Source organism: Schistocerca piceifrons, chromosome X (genome assembly GCF_021461385.2).
Source record: "Schistocerca piceifrons isolate TAMUIC-IGC-003096 chromosome X, iqSchPice1.1, whole genome shotgun sequence".
Classification (NCBI taxonomy): Eukaryota; Metazoa; Arthropoda; class Insecta; order Orthoptera; family Acrididae; genus Schistocerca; species Schistocerca piceifrons.
Window position 1 is genome coordinate 431,221,471 of NC_060149.1, and position 21,034 is coordinate 431,242,504.

The following is a 21,034-nucleotide window of genomic DNA, read 5'->3' on the forward strand; positions in this document are numbered from 1 at the left end:
GTCACTGGATATGTTTTTTTTCTTCTGACTACATTTCTCTTACTAGTCCATCCAGCGGGTTTTCACATTGGGGACACTTCTGTCTCCGGATTGCTTTAGCCGAGAGGATCCAATCATCATTAATAGCCACCTACAGAAGTTAACACGAGTCTCATAATGGTTTCCATGCAGCTCTTGGTAGAGAGAGATGTGATAGGGATGGAACATGTGTCGATGGAGAATGCGTAAGACACTTGTCTGACTCATGCCACTTCCTCGTGCGACTGCGAGGGAGCTAACGTGAGGATCAATTGCAACAGCAGCAACAACATTAATTTCCCCCTCTTCTGTGGTCACTTGTTTCCTTCTGTTACGTTGCCAAGGTGTTGCACTACCACTTTCACGTAAGTGGTTAGAGGTTGACAAATAACTGCCGAGATGGTTGACATCTACTGGGATATCTTGCATCATACACGGTACAGGAACGAACTGCAGTCTTCCTACACCCTCCATACACCGTGAGCAAGTCGGCTTTTTCTGTGCTGGTAAATCACTTCGTCCATCCGTGACCTTCTGCTTGGGCTGTTACACACTAACTGCCTAGCAAGCTGCAATGCACTCAAGGAACACACAAGTCCACTATAAGCAAACATAACAACATCGTACCTAGCAACTACGCAGGTTGATTGGCACAAACAAGTGTGGGTGTGGAAGCTTTTCAGAATACGATATCTCGTAAACGAGTCGCCCTAGAATTATTCAACAAACACAATTGACATTCTAATTCTTCCTACTTTCAGTTGCCGGCCGGGATGGCCGAACGGTTCTAGGCGCTACAGTCTGGAGCCGCGCGACCGCTACGGTCGCAGGTTCGAATCCTGCCTCGGGCATGGATGTGTGTTACGTCCTTAGGTTAGTAAGGTTTATGTAGTTCTAAGTTCTAGGGGACTGATGACCTTAGAAGTTAAGTCCCATAGTGTTCAGAGCCATTTGAACCATTTTGAACCTACTTTTAGTTAGTTAATATCAATAGGCACTGTTCCGTTTAAAAACGTTTATGTTTGCGCAAACAGTACACTTTTAAGTGTTATTACGATTTGTTTATTGGCTAGCAATATGAGCCCCTGACTACCAATACAGTCTGTGAAAACCGAACATCAATAGCACATTCTGTTTCTGCAATGTTTGCGGTGCAAGTTTTACGTGATTCACCCTGTATAGAAGGAAATGCTCTGACTGAATCACTGACTCACTATCTCCCAGCCCAAACATCTAAGTACAGAAATTTGACATTTGAAGAGTGTGTTGATCTTACGCTGTAGGCATTGTTTAACAAGGGATTTCTCGAAATTCCACCTCTATGGGGTGAATTGAGGGATAATAAGTTTTATGAAAATATTACATTATGAAAGAATTTTAAAACTAAATCTACGAAAACTTTAAGTTTGGCTTCTCTGAAAGTTTTTGTGGCAATATTTCATTATGAAAGCATTGTTGCAGCTAAATCTATGAAAATTTGTATTTGGTTTCTCGGTTAGAGAAAGGAATTACGTTTTCAGTGTTTTTGGAAATAGGGGATGAAACTTTTTATGAAAATACTTAGTTATGTTAAAAAATTTTAGGTTACATCTATGAAAATTGGTATTTTAATTCTCGGTTGCAAATAAAGAAATATGTATGAGGGACTGAACGTTTCTATCGTAATGTCACCGCAATAGTTCAAAAAAAGGGTTAACAAAAAACTCCGACTCCAGCTACCAAAATCGTTCTTCGGTCAGTAACACTTTCGGAAAAGACCATGCTTCCATGACCTTAATTACCGTGAAAAGTTTAGAAGGTGTTTCAATTTGTGAACTAAATCAAAGAAAGCTACTTAGGAGTCACCACGACAAATCGACTTCGTTAGAATTCCATACAAAAAGAAACGGCTGTTTAATACATTGATTTATTGGTAGGCCTAATAGATATTTATAAAATTATTTTTGTTGTAATTACTACGCAAACGTGAGCGGGCCCTAAGCTAGTAAACAATTTGACTACTTCCGGCATCCAATAATGTCGACGGTCACTCTAACAAGTTCCACATGGCGCAAAGGGATGCCACTCACTTATTATTCCACAATCCCCTTTTCCACCTTTAACTTTCTATGCTTCCCTTCTAAATTCACAAAACTTCTTTCACGTATACATAAACACTTCTTATATTCGCTGTGCCTCTTAATGACAGTAGCTTCCTCCTCACAGGCGCAGCAAAACGCTGTCACATTCGGCCACTCGTCCAACATTGAACTGATTCTCCAAGCACGCACGTAATCTAATCGGGGAATCCATTGCTGTTGGCGTGAAACTGTTCCTTCTGGAACCTTTAAAAAGGTCAGCTACACTGAGGTGACAAAAGTCATGGTATAGCGATATGCGCGTACACAGATGGCGGTAGTATCGCGTACACAAAGTGTGTAAGAGCAGTGCACTGGTGGAGCTGTCTGTACTCAGGTAATTCACGTGACCACGTGACAAGGTTTCAGGCGTGAATATGGCCGCAAGATGGAAATCAAAAGACTCTGAAAGCGGAATGGTAGTTGGAGCTAGGTGGACTGGACATTTCATGTCGGAAACTGTTAGGTAATTCATTATTCCAAGGTCCACAGTGTCAAAATTGTGTCGAGAATGCCAAATTTCAGACATAGCTCTCACCATGCACGGAGCAGTGGCCGACGGCCTTCACTTAACTACCGAGAGCAGCGGCTTTTGCGTAGAGTTACCATTGCTCACAGACAAGCACTGCACGAAATAATCGCAGAAATCAATGTGGAGCGTGCGACGAACGTATCTGTTAGGACAGGGCGGTGAAATTTGTCGTTAGTGGGGGCAGCAGACGATCGACGCGAGTGCCTAACAGCACGAGATCGCCTGCAGCGCCTCTCCTGGGCTCGTGAGCATATCGGTGGTGCCCTAGACTACGGGAAAAATGGCTTGGTCAGATGAGACCTGATTTCAATTGGTAAGAGTTTATGGTACCGATCGAGTGTGGCGCAGACCCCACGAAGCCATGAACCCAAGTTGTTAACAATACACTGTGCAAACTGACGGTGGCTCCATAATGTTGTGGGTTGTGTTTACATGCAATGGAGCTGTGTCCACTGGTCCAAGTGAACCGATCAATGACTATAAATGTTCATGTGTGGCTACTTGAAGACCATTTGCAGCCATTCATGAACTTCATGTCCCCAAACAACGATGTAATTTTCGTGGACAACAATGTACCATGTTACCGACCCACCGTTGGTTGCGGCTAGTATAAAGAACATTCTGGAGAACTTGAGCGAATGATTTGGCCACCCATCGAACACTTATGGCACAAAATCGAGAGGTCAATTCGTGCACAAATTCCTGCACCGGTAATACTTTCACCATTATGGACGGCTATAGAAGCAGCATGACTCAATATTTCTGCAGGGACTTCCAACTACTTGTCCAGTCCTTGCCACGTCAAGTTGCTGCAGTACGCTGGGTAAAAGGCGGTCCGACACGATATTAGGAGGTATCCCATGACTTTTCACACCTCAGTATATACTGTACTGAGCGGAGGTAGGTGGATGTGTTCGATTATTAATAACGATATCAATAACGCTACCTCTACATGCGGCAAGATTTAGATGAATTAATAAAATACAGGGTATTAATTTTAAAATACATCCCAATCCCAAAGAAAGCAGAGGTTGACAGATGTGAAAATTACCGCACTATCAGTTTAATAAGCCACGGCTGCCAAATCCTAACACGAATTCTTTACAGACGAATGGAAAAACTGGTGGAAGCCGACCTCGGGGAAGATCAGTTTGGATTCCGTAGAAATGTTGGAATACGTGAGGCAATACTGACCCTACGACTTATCTTAGAAAATAGATTAAGGAAAGGCAAACCTACGTTTCTAGCATTTGTAGACTTAGAGAAAGCTTTTGACAATGTTGACTGGAATACTCTCTTTCAAATTCTGAAGGCGGCAGGGGTAAAATACAGGGAGCGAAAGGCTATTTACAATTTGTATGGAAACCAGATGGCAGTTATAAGAGTTGAGGGGCATGAAAGGGAAGCAGTGGTTGGGAAGGGAGTGAGACAGGGTTGTAGCCTCTCCCCGATGTTACTCAATCTGTATATTGAGCAAGCAGTAAAGGAAACAAAAGAAAAACTCGGAGTAGGTATTAAAATCAATGAAGAAGAAATTAAAACTTTGACGTTCGCCGATGACATAATTCTGTCAGAGACAGCAAAGGACCTGGAAGAGCAGCTGAACGGAATGGACAGTGTCTGGAAAGGAGGCTATAAGATGAACATCATCAAAAGCAAAACGAGGATAATGGAATGTAGTCGAATTAAATCGGGTGATGCTGAGGGTATTAGATTAGGATTGTTTCAAATGGCTCTGAGTACTATGCGACTTAACTTCTTAGGTCATCAGTCACCTAGAACTTAGAACTAATTAAACCTAACTAACCTAAGGACATCACACACATCCATGCCGGAGGCAGGATTCGAACCTGCGACCGTAGCGGTCGCTCGGCTCCAGACTGTAGCGCCTAGAACCACAAGGCCACTCCGGCCGGCTATTAGATTAGGAAATGAGACACTTAAAGTATTAAAGGAGTTTTGCTGTTTGGGGAGCAAAGTAACTGATGATTGTCGAAGTAGAGAGGATATATGGTAAAATGTAGACTGGCAATGACAACGAAAGCGTTTCTGAAGAAGAGAAATTTGTTAACATGGAGTATAGATTTAAGTGTCAGGAAGTCTTTTCTGAAAGTATTTGTATGGAGTGTAGCCATGTATGGAAGTGAAACGTGGACGATAAATAGTTTAGACAAAAAGAGAATAGAAGTTTTCGAAATGTGGTGCTACAGAAGAATGCTGAAGGTTACATGGGTAGTCACCCGACTAATGAGGAGGTATTGAATAGAATAGGAGAGATTAGAAATTTGTGGCACAACTTGTCTAGAAGAAGGGATCGGTTAGTAGGGCATATTCTGAGGCATCAAGGGATCACCAATTTAGTATTGGAGGGCAGCGCTGAGGGTAAAAATCGTAGAGGGAGACCAAGAGATGAATACACTAAACAGATTCAGAATGATGTAGGTTGCAGTAGGTACTGGGAGATGAAGAAGCTTGCACAGGATAGAGTAGCATGGAAAGCTGCATCAAACCAGTCTCAGGACTGAAGACCACAACAACAACACACATCGGATCAAAAAAAGTTATGATTCCAATTTGTTTGTCTCGGAGTGGGACATCCAGCGACACTATACTCGACTCGCCACCCACCCCGTGCGTAAGTAGCAGGGCCAACTTTGATATCTTCAATGGGAACTCACTTTTTTATTGCAGATTCTGGGTGAAAGATTTTGCTACAATTTATTTTTTTCCATCTTGGTAAAGTTGTGGTTGATTTGAAGCCCTTTTTGCTCTACTAGGCATGATCCTATCGAACATTGTACGTTTTTGCCTTCTTTCGAACTTTGAGCTTACATATTCAGGTAGTTCAAGACAGAATTACTGTTCAAGATAGATTCCGAACTGCAATGCAACTTGACATTTTTCACATTCACAAATCATTGCCACAGTTGAAATAGCTGACAAGCGAGAGAGAATTATCTCAGTACCGACTGGCATTGAAGTCCAATCCTCTGTATTCGGTGGTCCCACCTTTAGGCAGTGATCCAATTGTTTCCCATTCAACATCAGTGAGAAAAAGCGCATGCACTAAGTTTACCTTTCCACGGCCTTAACGAAGCAGGCACAGGTCGAAAGTTACGTTAAAAAAGCTTTCAACGCTACCAGGAGAGCGTTAGACAATGAGACAATAGAATGAAATCGAGCTGGGGCCGTGAGAATGAAAGAGTGCAGTTTAACGCCGCTGAATTCATAACTTACAGCCGAATGACATTTCCGTCCCGAAACAGACTGGGTTCTGCATCAGATCGTTTCGTTCGCATCACGCTATTGAATGAAGATTCCGTGACGCACCGAGAAGCTTTCCAGCTTTACCAACATAGGAAGATATTGTCAAAGTATGATGTGTACATATTGTCTTTACTAGTATCATTTAATTCTTAAACTGTCCCCTGAAGTCACGCTTTCTCTCTCTTTTTTTCTTTTTTTATTATATAATTCGATGTCTCTTAAGTCGCGAGTTCATGCGAGCGTAATACTTGTTCAATGTTTAAGACAAGTGTTGGCTGTCAACATCTTGAAGAAACTGCCCCACTTCTCCTAGAGTGACTTAAAAAATACAACGGACTATTTACGTACTTCTGGTTCCCATCCAGCATATTACCAACCCCCTATCTCTTATTCTGTGTGATGTGTCTGTCAACAACAACTATCCATTGCACTAGACTGATGAATCCGGCGGAGAACAGTTATATTTTATTTAGCTTTGTTTACTCGATTGTATGAGGCGAGTGTAAAAACTTTTCGTGAAAGATGTACATGCAATGTCTAACTGAATGGAAAAATTTATTTATGTGCGTCTTGATTTATTGAAAGAAAGATTTTTTTTCTAGTGGATCTCTGCAGGAATCTTCTATGAATATTGTTCTCTTTTTTTTATTTGTCAGTCCACATATTTTGATATCATACAAATGCTTAATCAACCTGAATGCATACCCGACTCTTTCAGGGGATTTCCAACAAGGAAATTTTTGCCACGATCGAAAAACAGAGCGCTGTTCTTATATAAGCGGTATTTATAAAACAGAAGCACATTTTTTCTCAGTTGCTTGTCTCATCATCTGGGCCAGGCATTATGGTGGCGCAAATTACATAAATAAGAAGTTGTGGTCTTAAGCCTGGTGGCCACTTTGGTGCCTCTACTCGCTACTCTGCAATTAAAGTAATACGTTTCGGAGAACCAAGCACAGCCGCCGCTAGTTCAGCACCAGGAGATGATTACGACACCTGAAACCTACGCTTACACATTTTGACAAAAAAAAAAAGAAAATACACACTTCTGAGAAGTCTATAAATATTGCCAAGAATTTGTCCTTTTCTTCCTCATCTTTATTCCTTAGAGAATATAATTTGTAACAGGATGATCACATATATGGTAAACCTACGTAACTTTGTTATATTAAGGATTGTAAATGAAAAAGGAAAACAAATATTCAATCCTGAAATTGTATATTTTACATGTAAGAGACCAATACATTGCTTTACTAACCAACGATAAAGAACAATTAAGAAATAAAAAGCTGCTGAAGTTATAAAACGTAGTAAAAAAGTTGGCATGCTACCTAATTTCGTAATAGTATAGATAATTCTGTGACATTATATACTTAGCTTCGTGATGATGTGCTTGATTCAGTGGTTGCACAAATATTTCAGATAAATGCCGTAGTATCAGGTGTATCTACGGACTAACAACCTTCATGAACCATCGCAGACAAAAACATCACTCAATCCAATCACTGTAGCTCTCTTTACAAGACGCAAACGTCATCATTTCTTTTGTTCTTTGACTTATTTTTTCGCTTAGATAGTGATTTCACTGTGCTACAGTGATTAGTGGAGTATTCGGTTAATGTTCAAACCAAACCCTATTTCCTGCATTTATGTTATGAAATAAACTAACTTAACTTCCAAATGGCTGTGAGCACTATGGGACTTAACATCTGAGGTCATCAGTCCCCTAGAACGTAGAACTACTTAAACCTAACCTAAGGACATCACACACACATCCATGCCGGAGGCAGGATTCGAACCGGCAACCGTAGCGGTCGCGCGGTTCCGGACGGAAGCGTCTAGAACCGGTCGGCCACCACGGCCGGCTAACTTAAATTCCAGTTCACTCGTAATTACGAATGGTCTACCCAATCCGCCTATGGTCACATTGTCTTTGTCACCATCGATGCAGTCTGCAGAGTTCTCTGAGTACTCCATAGTATAGAGGAATGATGAACAGCTTTATATATATCGACCACTGTTCCTCCAAAATCTTCTGAAGTGCTCCACGAAGGTCGTCAGTTGAACAGGATTGTCTTCTCTTGCTCACATAACCCATTTTTGCCTTGTCCTTCTTCGCACGTTTGCTTAGAGATGGAGACGTTATTTCTGAAATGTACACAAAACTTAAGAGTTTTTGTCGTTCCCTTAATCGATTGATTAGGTAATAAGGCAATGAAATCCAACTGTAATGACTAAGATTATAAGTATTATTCATTGATAATACAGCTAAATACATATGTCTGACTAATTACTTGAACGACTTACGTTATCGAACTTTTATTACAGAATGAGCGCAGCTAACGACGTATTTCCCTCTACACAACAAACAGTGAACTACCTGTTTCGCACACAGCCTTCACTTCCTACCAGAATGTCTTTCTGGTGTGAAGATGTTACTACCATTTTTTGAGGACAGCTGAAACTGTGTAGGACACCTACATTACTATGGACAAGAATGTGTCTGCTGTCACGAAAAACTGAGAGAGGTGGCGCAGTGGTTAGCACAGTGGACTCCCTTTCGGGAGGACGACGGTTCAAACCCGCGTCCGGCCATCCTGATATAGATTTTCCATGATTTCCCTAGATCTTTTCAGGCAAATGCCGGGATAATTCCCTTGAAGAGACAAGACCAATTTCCTTCCCCATCCTTCCCCAATCCGAGCTTCTGCCCTGTCTCTAATCAACCTGTTGTCGACGGGACGTTAAACACTGATATCCAGTTCCTCTCCCCGCTTTCACAAAATATAGTATATTACGGAGTTAGGTAGGTTTATCCCATTCAGTTGCAGATAAAGCAGGTTGGCAGACATGTTTCATAAGTTGGATATTGGAAAATAGTCTATAGAGGTGTTTGTTTAGAATAAACTCGTGCGACTCATTTTAGAACCAGAAGCTACTATATCATCGTGAAAAAACAGTGACCCGTATATGTAATAAGTTTCCTTTAATTTACGTCTATGGTCACAAACTTTTTGTTAACAGATTACCGGTTTCGGTCTTTAATGACCATCATCAGATCTGTTTCATAAAAACAAAATCCTAATGTACTGCAGCCACTATGCCTACAGTACATTAGGACTTTGTTTTTATGAAACAGATCTGATGATGGCCATTAAAGACCGAAACCGGTAATCTGTTAACAAAAAGTTTGTGACCATAGACGTAAATTAAAGGAAACTCATTTTAGAATATTGTTCAAGTACGTCAGACCCGTATCAAATAGGCAGGGCTGAGATGGTAAATTAAACGTATGCGAAAAGGGGCCAAACGAATGATCTCAGGATAGTATGAATAACGAGACAGCGTCATGGACATCCCGAAGAACCTGTATTAGTAGATACCTGAAGAAAGAGGCAATTACTTTTTTATTTATTTATTTACACGCCAAGTTGCGTGGGACAAAATTGAGGAGCAAGTCTCCAAGCTCATGGAACGTGTCAGTACATGAAATTACAACGTAAAAGTAATAACAGATAATAACAAAATGTTTATGAACCCAAAAAAGTCAAGCTGTAAGTTTAAGTAAACGCAATCAACAACACAACATAAGAATCGGCTTAATTTTTCAAAGAGCTCCTCGATAGAATAGAAGGAGTGACCCATGAGGAAAATCTTCAATTTCGATTTGAAAGCTTGTGGATTACTGTTAAGATTTTTGAATTCTTGTGGTAGCTTACTGAAAATGGGTACAGCAGTATACCGCACACCTTTCCGCAGAAGAGTTAAGGAAGTCCAGTCCAAATACAGGTTTGATTTCTGCCGCGTATTAACCGAGTGAAAGCTGCTTATTCTCGGGAATAAGCTGATATTGTTAACAAGAAATGACAGAAGCCAATGTCAAAATACACAGACTACTGAACAGGGGTCGACAAGCGGTTCGCGAACTTACACCACTTATTGCCAGAAACGCCCGTTTATGAGCCGAAAATATCCTTTTAGAATGGGAAGAGTTACCCCAAAATATAATACCATATGTTGTGACTTGGCAAGACAGCCAAGTCACAATGAGAGGAAGCCGAAAGGCACGCGTTAAGCTCACGCAGATTGGCGTGAGGTCTGGAACAGTTAAAGGAATTAATAGTAGCAAATAAAGTACGTAGTTGATGTTATACTTAACTTTAATCCACAATTGTAGAACATCTCTCTTGACGGTACATGTTGTAACCACAATATAAAATAATATCAAATGCTATGGCGCCTTGCTAGGTCGTAGCAAATGACGTAGCTGAAGGCTATGCTAACTATCGTCTCGGCAAATGAGAGCGTAGTTGTCAGTGATCCGTCTCTGGCTAAGTCGGCTGTACAACTGGGGCGAGTGCTAGTAAGTCTCTCTAGACCTGCCGTGTGGTGGCGCTCGGTCTGCAATCACTGACAGTGGTGACACGCGGGTCCGACGTATACTAACGGACCGCGGCCGATTTAAAGGCTACCACCTAGCAAGTGTGGTGTCTGGCGGTGACACCACACCATACGTCATAAGCGAATGAAAATAAGCAAAGTAGACTAATTTTCGTGTCGAACAATCACTTACTTCAGATACCGTTCGAATAGTAAAAATGGCAGCATTAAGTCTTTGAACAAGATCCTAGATGTGGACTTTGCACGACAGTTTACTGTCTATCTGAACACCTATAAATTTAATTTGTTCAGTTTTACTAGTCATATGCCCAGCAGGTGGCAGACATGCTTTATAGGTAAACTTCGCGAAAATCCTCTTTCAAAATTTCAAGAACCAGTATTATGCGAGGAATCTAGCACTATATTACAGACCACTACGTATTGCTTCCGGAGGGATAACGAAGACAATATTAGACTATTTACAATGCTCATAACTGCATTTAAGCAGTCATTCTTCCAGTGTTCCATACTGGAAAGGAACAGGAAAAAACCCCAATAGTTCAAAAGAGAAATACCCTCTACCATGCATTTAACAATGGCTTTTCAGTGAATGGATGCGATAGGAACGTAAGAAAAATAAACGTCCTTATCCTACGAAGTAATAATAACATCTGAGCCTAATGGTTGGGTCAGTCCTCTGGACTCAAAAAGTAAGAGGCGCATTTCAGGCTAGTTTGACCAAGTTCGAATGATAGTGTACAATAGTTAAAAAAATAAAAACTGCTGCTCCATCTCCCCCAAGTCGTTCTCGTGTTCTGTGATTTATTTGAGAAAGCAGAAGTCGACGTGGATGTCACTGGAGAAGCACAAACAAATTGTGCGTAAGAGGTAGTTATTTCCGCATTACACGAAGTAGATAATGGGGAAGCCGCCTTAAGAAGACGCATCTAGCGTTTCCCGTGGCCTCTGGCACAGTGGCTACCAATCGGTCTCCGGAAGCTTCAAAATTTACGGAGAGAACATAGTACTCGGGTACTCATTTGCTTAACAGGATGTATCTACTGGAACAACGAGAATGTCTACGTCAAGGAAAAGTACCTCTTTGCGCAGAATCAAACGCAGAAACTATCCCTCAGACCCCAGAACTCACTGTTAGAAATCTTTAAGCAAACAATTTATTGGTAAAGACTATCAAAATTATAGTTCAGTTCATAAATTTTTTGTTCAGTAATATAGGTTCCATATTAACTTTGGTGGTCAGAAGCAGGTTAGTACATTAGATTCTGGCTAAGTACCGTATCATCATCGATTTTCCACAGGGAGAGTACCTTATGGTTTCAGACCATCATATTGTAGGTCTGTGACCACATTTACGTCCTTTAGTGTTTCACAGAATGAGAGAAAAATTTACTTTTGTGTGACCTGCATCTGCTAGACGAAGTTTTAATTCTTCATATTGTTTTCAATCAGTCAGATTTTAATTGGCGTTGATAATAACAGAAACGCAACACTAAACTCAACTTTCAGTCGTTGTAGTATATAAAATGTGCAGTTCTACTCAAGACTTCTCGTAGGAGTGCGAGGTTCCTACCTTGCCATCAAGAAACCAGGGTGTGTGGAACTCCCACTATTTTCTTCTAGTAGGTGGGAACTGCAATATTTTTTCTGTACGCAGTCTACATCTACCTTTATTATAGGTTAAAGGTGATATATCTATGACATAAGGATGATAGATAGCTATATATAATATGACTTTTGCTAGTCCATCACTACAGAGTAGTGAGAGAGCAGGAGGATTGTTTAGTTATTGGACGTTACAGCCGCTGCAGACGTCCACACCCGTCAGAAGATGCTTGAGAAGAGACAGAGTAATGTTCAATCATGGTCTTGTGCTGTTATTGATAAACATCTTTTGGAGATCAGACCAAAATTTAGAGAATATTTACTTCATTCAATGGTGAATTGTGCGCGGTTTTGATACTTTCTGGCAGACTATAATTGTGTGTAGAATCGGGATTCGAATCAGGACCTTAGCTTCCGCAGAGAATAGAGAGCCGGTTGTAATTAGTGCCTGCATAGTTCAACTGGTACTATAAATGCCAGTGAAAGGCAAACTTTGAAGTTCTACTACCGGTCCTGCACAAATTTTAATTTGCGAGGAATATCAGAAAAACTCGACTTTGGCTACTAAGTTAGTAGTTACATGTAACAGGATGTCATGACGAGGTTGGTAGACAATATCTTTGCTCAGACAGCTTCAAGTCGGAAACTAACATGAGATTTGTTCCACAGAAGCTCCTGTCTCGGTTAGGTCTGAAAAGAGTTGTGGGGCAATGCGGTATTCCTTTCGTAAGCTTTGATTCCTTATACAAATGTTTAATCGTGTTTGTGTAGACGAACTGCAAACGAAAGGAGGAGAGAGATTAGAAGTTACTATCCCGTTGACGTCTGGGACATGGAAAGAGTACGTCTTGGTTGCTGCTTCGTTTAGATTAGATTAGATTAGATTAGATTAGATTAGATTAGATTAATACTAGTTCCATGGATCATGAATACGATATTTCGTAATGATGTGGAACGAGTCGAATTTTCCAATACATGACATAATTAGGTTAATTTAACAACATACTTAAGTTAATATAACAACTTTATTTTTTTTGTGTTTTTTCTTTATTTTTATTTTTATTTTTTATTATTTTTGTTTTGTTTTTTTTTCTTTTTTTTCTTAATTTATATCTAAAAATTCCTCTATGGAGTAGAAGGAGTTGTCATTCAGAAATTCTTTTAATTTCTTCTTAAATACTTGTTGGTTGTCTGTCAGACTTTTGATACTATTTGGTAAGTGACCAAAGACTTTAGTGCCAGTATAATTCACCCCTTTCTGTGCCAAAGTTAGATTTAATCTTGAATAGTGAAGATCGTCCTTTCTCCTAGTATTGTAGTTATGCACACTGCTATTACTTTTGAATTGGGTTTGGTTGTTAATAACAAATTTCATAAGAGAGTATATATACTGAGAAGCTACTGTGAATATCCCTAGATCCTTAAATAAATGTCTGCAGGATGATCTTGGGTGGACTCCAGCTATTATTCTGATTACACGCTTTTGTGCAATAAATACTTTATTCCTCAGTGATGAATTACCCCCAAAATATGATGCCATATGAAAGCAATGAGTGAAAATAGGCGTAGTAAGCTAATTTACTAAGATGTTTATCACCAAAATTTGCAATGACCTTATTGCATAAGTAGCTGAACTCAAACGTTTCAGCAGATCACCAATGTGTTTCTTCCAATTTAATCTCTCATCAATGGACATACCTAAAAATTTGGAATATTCTACCTTAGCTATATGCTTCCGATTAAGGTCTATATTTATTAATGGCGTCATACCATTCACTGTACGGAACTGTATGTACTGTGTCTTATCAAAATTCAGTGAGAGTCCGTTTACAAGGAACCACTTAGTAATTTTCTGAAAGACAGTATTGACAATTTCATCAGTTAATTCTTGTTTCTCAGGTATGATTACTATACTTGTATCATCAGCAAAGAGAACTAACTTTGCCTCTTCATGAATATAGAATGGCAAGTCATTAATATATAATAAGAACAACAAAGGACCCAAGACTGACCCTTGTGGAACCCCATTCTTGATAGTTCCCCAGTTTGAGGAATGTGCTGATCTTTGCATGTTACGAGAACTACTTATTTCAACTTTCTGCACTCTTCCAGTTAGGTACGAATTAAACCATTTGTGCACTGTCCCACTCATGCCACAATACTTGAGCTTGTCTAGCAGAATTTCATGATTTACACAATCAAAAGCCTTTGAGAGATCACAAAAAATCCCAATGGGTGGTGTTCGGTTATTCAGATCATTCAAAATTTGACTGGTGAAAGCATATATGGCATTCTCTGTTGAAAAACCTTTCTGGAAACCAAACTGACATTTTGTTAGTACTTCATTTTTACAGATATGTGAAGCTACTCTTGAATACATTACTTTCTCAAAAATTTTGGATAAAGCTGTTAGAAGGGAGATTGGACGGTAATTGTTGACATCAGATCTATCCCCCTTTTTATGCAAAGGTATAACAATAGCATATTTCAGTCTATCAGGGAAAATGCCCTGTTCCAGAGAGCTATTACACACGTGGCTGAGAATCTTACTTATCTGTTGAGAACAAGCTTTTAGTATTTTGCTGGAAATGCCATCAATTCCATGTGAGTTTTTGCTTTTAAGCAAGTTTATTATTTTCCTAATTTCAGAGGGAGAAGTGGGTGAGATTTCAATTGTATCAAATTGCATAGGTATGGCCTCTTCCATTAACAGCCTAGCATCTTCTAATGAACACCTGGATCCTACTATATCCACAACATTTAGAAAATGATTATTAAAAATATTTTCAACTTCTGACTTTTTGTTCGTAAAGCTTTCATTCAATTTGATGGTAATACTGTCTTCCTCTGCTCTTGGTTGACCTGTTTCTCTTTTAATAATATTCCAAATTGTTTTAATTTTATTATCAGAGTTGCTGATTTCAGACATGATACACATACTCCTGGATTTTTTAATAACTTTTCTTAATATAACACAGTAGTTTTTATAATTTTTGATAGTTTCTGGGTCACTACTCTTTCTTGCTGTCAGATACATTTCCCTTTTCCGGTTACAAGATATTTTTATACCCTTAGTAAGCCATGGTTTGTTACAAGGTTTCTTACGAGTATATTTAACTATTTTCTTGGAGAAGCAGTTTTCAAATGCATTTACAAAAATGTCATGAAATAAATTATATTTTAAATTGGCATCAGGTTCACGGTACACCTCATCCCAGTCTAACTGCTGTAGGCTTTCCCTGAAATTTGCAATTGTTAAATCGTTGACTGAACGTACTACTTTGGAGGACTGTTTAGTATTGCTGAATGGAGCTATGTCATATATTGTAACTAGCTGTGCACCATGATCAGAAAGACCATTCTCAACAGGCTGAGCATTTATCTGGTTAAACTTATCTTGGTCTATAAAGAAGTTATCTATCAGTGAGCTGCTATCCTTTACCACCCGAGTAGGAAAATCAATAACGGGTGTCAAATTGAAAGAACCGAGTAATACTTCAAGGTCATTTTTCCTATTACCCTCTTTCAGAGAATCTACATTGAAGTCCCCACAAATAATAATTTGCTTCCCCCTGTCTGACAGATAGCACAACAAGGAGTCCAAATTTTTCAGAAATAGATGAAAATTTCCTGATGGGGACCTATATACAGTTACAATTATAAATGTGCCTTTATTTAATTTAAGCTCACAGGCACATGCTTCTATATGTTTCTCTACACAAAACTTTTTTGTTTCTATACTTTTTGCACAATGATAACTTTTGACATATATGGCAACTCCTCCTTTCTCCATATTTTCTCTCATTACATCTGCAGAGAGCTTATAACCACTTACATTTACCTTATCCATATTGGTAACAATGTGATGCTCAGACAGGCATAATATATCTATTTCATTCTCAGCTTCTAAATCTTCTAAACAAACCAGAAGCTCATCTACTTTATTCTTTAAACTCCCAATATTTTGATGAAATATACTTACATTATTTTTAATTATACTTTTATGAGAACCTTTCCTTATTCTAACATTTGCAGTACTCTCCTGTCTGAGTTTCTCATTGTGCTTAGGCCTAGTTCCTATACCAGTGGTCACATGGTGTTCAGAGAGGCAGATTATGTCAACTGAGTTGGGTGACTTTAATTCATGAATGCAATTACCTAGGACTGAGATACAACTTGGTGGAGATAAAATTTCTGGTGATTGGTGAAAATTTATAATTGGTAGCTGTGATTGGGGATCCAATGTGCTAGAATTGTGCTGTTTAATTTCTTTCCTAAACTGAAGATTTGTTTCAATCCTGACCTCTCGTAGAACTTGACATCTTTCTGTCTTACCTATCCTAAAAAAGGTGCTGCTCCAACACCTGTAACCACTGGTATTTTGCCATTCATGGCAGTGCCTCCCCCCCTTAAATTTCCTGCTATTACCCCAGCCAGTTTCCCCTTCCCTTTCCTGTTGAGATGTAGGCCGTGCCTGGTATAGTCCCACCTACTGAGATAATCAACAGGAACCACACCAATATGAGCCCCCGCACCCGACCCAAGCAGCCGTTCCAACTCCAAATTAACTCTCCCAACAGAAGAGTTCAAATGAGGCCGGTCATGGCGTCTCAGGACAGATACAAATCCAACATTGGTGTGTCTCGATGCCGACGCAATCTTTACCAGGTCACACTCTATACTGTACCCAGGATCTCTGTCAATGCTGTTCCCTGGCCCTCCCACAATAACCACGGTGTCTTCCTGGTAAATCCTTTACAGAGTGAACCTAAATCCTCTGTCACCTGATCCAGACTAGCACTTGGTTTGAAAAAATTTGTGACCTGGTATTCTGGTCCTAATTCCTCCTGCAGAAGTTGGCCTACACCTCTGGCATGAGAACTGCCTAACAACAAAACTTTCTTCCTTTTCGATGACTTTCCTACATTCTTTTTCAATTTCCTATTGAAAGTTTGTTGTGTCCTGTCTACACCTACCTCTGCTTGAGGCTCATCAGTTTCTAACTGAAGCAACAGGTCAAACTTATTTTTGGCATTCACCACAAAACTGTCAGACTTAGTTCTAGGCCTGTTCCTTCTGCTAACTGTTGCCACTTCCCACCTCTCTTTGCCCTTCTCCCTCCTTAACCTGTCCAGATCTTCCTAGCCTGATCTAGCTCAGCCTGAAGGGCAGCAATTTTCCCCTCCTGTTCCACTATCTTCCTATCTCTGCTGCAAATCCTACATAACCACTGATGAGCCTGATCCACTTTCCCAACACCCACGCCACTGCAGTCCCCCCAGTGAAAAAAACTACTGCATCCATCACACCAAACCCCGGAACTAAGAATTCTGCGGCAAGTCAGGCACTTCTCACTCATGGCAAAAATAATACTTTAGCTAGAATAAATCAATTAAATTACCGAAAATCAAAAAAGACGTTACAAGAATTAAGCCTATTCACAAATGCATATAAGCAAGTTTCTGATTTAAAATTCCGCTGTTTTTCTGAGATCTGTATAAAACAACGAAGGTATACGCTATTTATTATATATTTCACTCGATGGAATGAAGAAAAGGACAATTAAACGAGATACTTTAACTTTGATTCTCCAAAAACGTTACGAGAATTAGGCCTATAAACAAATGTATATAGGCAAGTTTCTGATATAAAGTTACGCTGTTTTTCTGAAATCTGTATTAAAATAATGAAGTTATACGCTATTTACGGTAGTTTACTTATTTGTTACCGAGAAACTAGTTAAATTACCGTGAAATAAGAAACAAACACGTTTACAAAATTTAAGCCTAAGAGCGACTTCGCGAAGTTACGATCTTTTCGTGTTTTCTGAAAAAATACGCAAAGAAAAGTCAAACCTTTAACGGCAAGACTAAACGATACACTAATGCACGTATTTAATTTGTTGTCGGCGTTAAACTAAATTATATTCCTGTCTAAATCACTTAACTTTCTGGAAATGGTTTCTGGCGTCACTTACTCGGCGGCCATCTTGGAAGGATGTTTCATATCAGTGTTATCCGGCCATTGTGGCCGTGCGGTTCTAGGCGCTTCAGTCTGGACCCGCGTGAACGCTATGGTCGCAGGTTCGAATCCTGCCTCGGGCATGGATGTGTGTGATGTCCTTAGGTTAGTTAGATTTAAGTAGTTCTAAGTTCTAGGGGACTGATGACCACAGATGTTAAGTCCAATAGTGCTCAGAACCATTTGAACCATTTATATCAGTGGTGACACAAATCTTGTAACAGGCTTTGGTAAATAAGAATTCACATTGTCTTACAATAAGCCAAAGTTCGGTTTATGTATGAGATATCGGAATTGGTAGCAAGATGTAATTCCGTTGGGAAGAATACCCAGATGAGTCCCTATTTCCCCTTCATACACATTACACAAGCAAGCAAAACAGAAATAATAGTAGTCAGCAAAAATGAGGCAGTTTGAATAGAAATGCCTCACGTGTGTATATAAGTAACATAAATCTCCTTTCTGATTCACTGGAAGCATATTGTAGTTGACTTTGCATCAAGGCAGTAAAAGGTGGGCATAATTAGCTTATTAAACAAGTGCCCGGCAACGATGTACCTCCACACTCTTCGAGGTAAACAACAGCATAAAAAAGAATGATTCATCATTCTGTTTTCTTGAAACCATAATGTCCTCAACGGTCTTTCTCCTCAAGCACAATAGCGACAACGTTAAGTGCCGGCCGGGGTAGCCGAGCGGTTCTAGGCGATACAGTCTGGAACCGCGCGACCGTTACGATCGCAGGTTCGAATCCTGCCTCGGGCATGGATGTGTGTGATATTCTTAGGTTAGTTAGGTTTAAGTAGTTCTAAGTTCTAGGGGACTGATGACCTCAGAAGTTAAGTCCCACAGCGCTCAGAGCCATTTCAACCATTTGAACAACGTTAAGCCTAAGAGATACTTATATCTTACCTTCCAAGTATGCTCGCTCAGGTTATTTGAGATATCTACAATCTTCTGCCCAGCACATTGCAAGGTTTGAGGAGGTCAGTAGATCTCAAGAACGATGCCTGTGTCGCTTACTGTTACGTGATACAGGCTGCCTCCGCTGGGACTGAGTGACGCACCATTGCCGAGTCGGATCGCGCCGTATATTGTGTTGCAGAATTCCCTGCATCATTCCTGGATTACCACATGCTCCACGACAGCCGTCACATCCGATATTACCAGGACACCCTCTGCAGCTGCGTCACATGTCACTTCGTCGGCGCGTATTTGCAAGAGGGAAGAAGTCTCCTTTATATGCATCTGCATGCATGCATCTGCATGCACTGCAGTTGACTTTATTCCGTTCCCATTCGCCATCGGTTACGTGCATCCACACATATTGTAATATATTTTATTCTGTTCCCGTAAGCAATATGACTCAATCGCAAATATTTCCTCGAATACTGATTCTGGACGTTCTCTATGGAGTTTTGCAGTATATTTATGCTGAGCGTATAACAAAATTGTATGATCAACGTGACTATCAGATTCTTACTTCATCTTTATATTAGTTCTCCGACTAGGCTTTCGGACAGCCCTCGTAAGTAAAGTGAATTAAAGTACAGGACGATTACAATTAAAGTTAAACTTTCAAAGTGCTGTAGAAATAACACCACTGTTCAGAATGACGTCAAATTGCAACGAAAATTATCGGACAACGGGGAAATCGTATGGCAGAAGAAAAAAAAATAGTGTGAAAACTGATTAATAGATAGCGCTGTATGTGTCAGAATACGTAAATGAAAACCCCTGTGATGCACACGCTGGGTACACGGCTTTTCCGTCTGCGACGTTCGCCCTGGCTGTCTCAATGCAGGACCGCGCTCTCTGCTTGTAAAGCTGTATTGCAAGAATGGCGACTGCACACGTCGCTCTGCCGAAGTTCCGGACACTGAAGGGTTTCAAAACAGGCGTTGCTCCAATGACTGTCGTGGCTCTGGAGAAAATGATTCAGAAATTCGAAAAGACGGGTTCTTTCGGTGTACAACCTGGTAGAGGGTCGAAACAAATTGATTCGACATCAGTGGAAGCAGTGGTCACAGCAATGTAGGAGGAGACGAGCGGTGGCGTGCAAACGTGTAGTGCACGGAGAATTGCCCGAGCATTGGACATACCCGTGAGCACGGTACGTAAAATCCTACGAAATATCCTTCTTTGTTATCCATTCAAAATTACCCATGCGTACGAGTTGCTTCCTGTTGACCTGCCAGCAAGAGAGAGAATTTCTTGCTCGCATCGAAGTGGACAATGACCCGCTGTCGAAGATTTTGTGGACAGACGAAGCCCACTTCCATCTGACAGCATATTTCAATACACAGAATCGTCGAATATGGGCAACGGAAAATCCACACGCAAATCAACCAGTACCACTTTATCCCGAAAAGGTCACTGTGTGGCGCGGGCTCACGGCATCATTTATCATAGGGCCATATTTTTTCGAAGAAGCAGGTGCTTCCGGTCTTGTTACCTGTACCGTCACTGGTAAGCGCTATGAGTGTCTTTTGCGCAACCACGTCATTCCAGTTCTCCAACAGCACGGATGTGAGGATGGGATCGTTTTTATGCAAGATGGTGATACTCCTTACATTGCAAATCCAGTTAAGCAGCAGCTGAAGCGTCATTTCGGAACTGATAGAATTATCAGCCGCCATTTCCCTACAGCCTGGCTGTCCCGATCACCTGATCTTAATCCGTGTGATGGTTCAAATAGCTCTGAGCACTATGGGACTTAACATCTGAGGTCATCAGTCCCCTAGAGCTTAGAACTACTTAAACCTAACTAACCTAATGACACCACACACATCCATGCCCGAGGCAGGATTCGAATCTGCGACCGTAGCAGTCGCGTGGTTCCAGACTGAAGCGCTTAGAACCGCTCGGCCACACCAGCCGGCTAATCCGTGCGACTTCTGGGTGTGGGGCTGTCTGAAAGATGTTGTGTTCATTGTTCCGACTGCGAACTCGGCTGCATTGAAGGCACTCATTGAGCAACGCATTTTGAACGTGATCCCGGAACACTTCGATCAGTTGTGGAACATGCTGTTTCTGGGTTTAAACTCGTTGCAGAAAACGGTGAAGAGCTTATTGA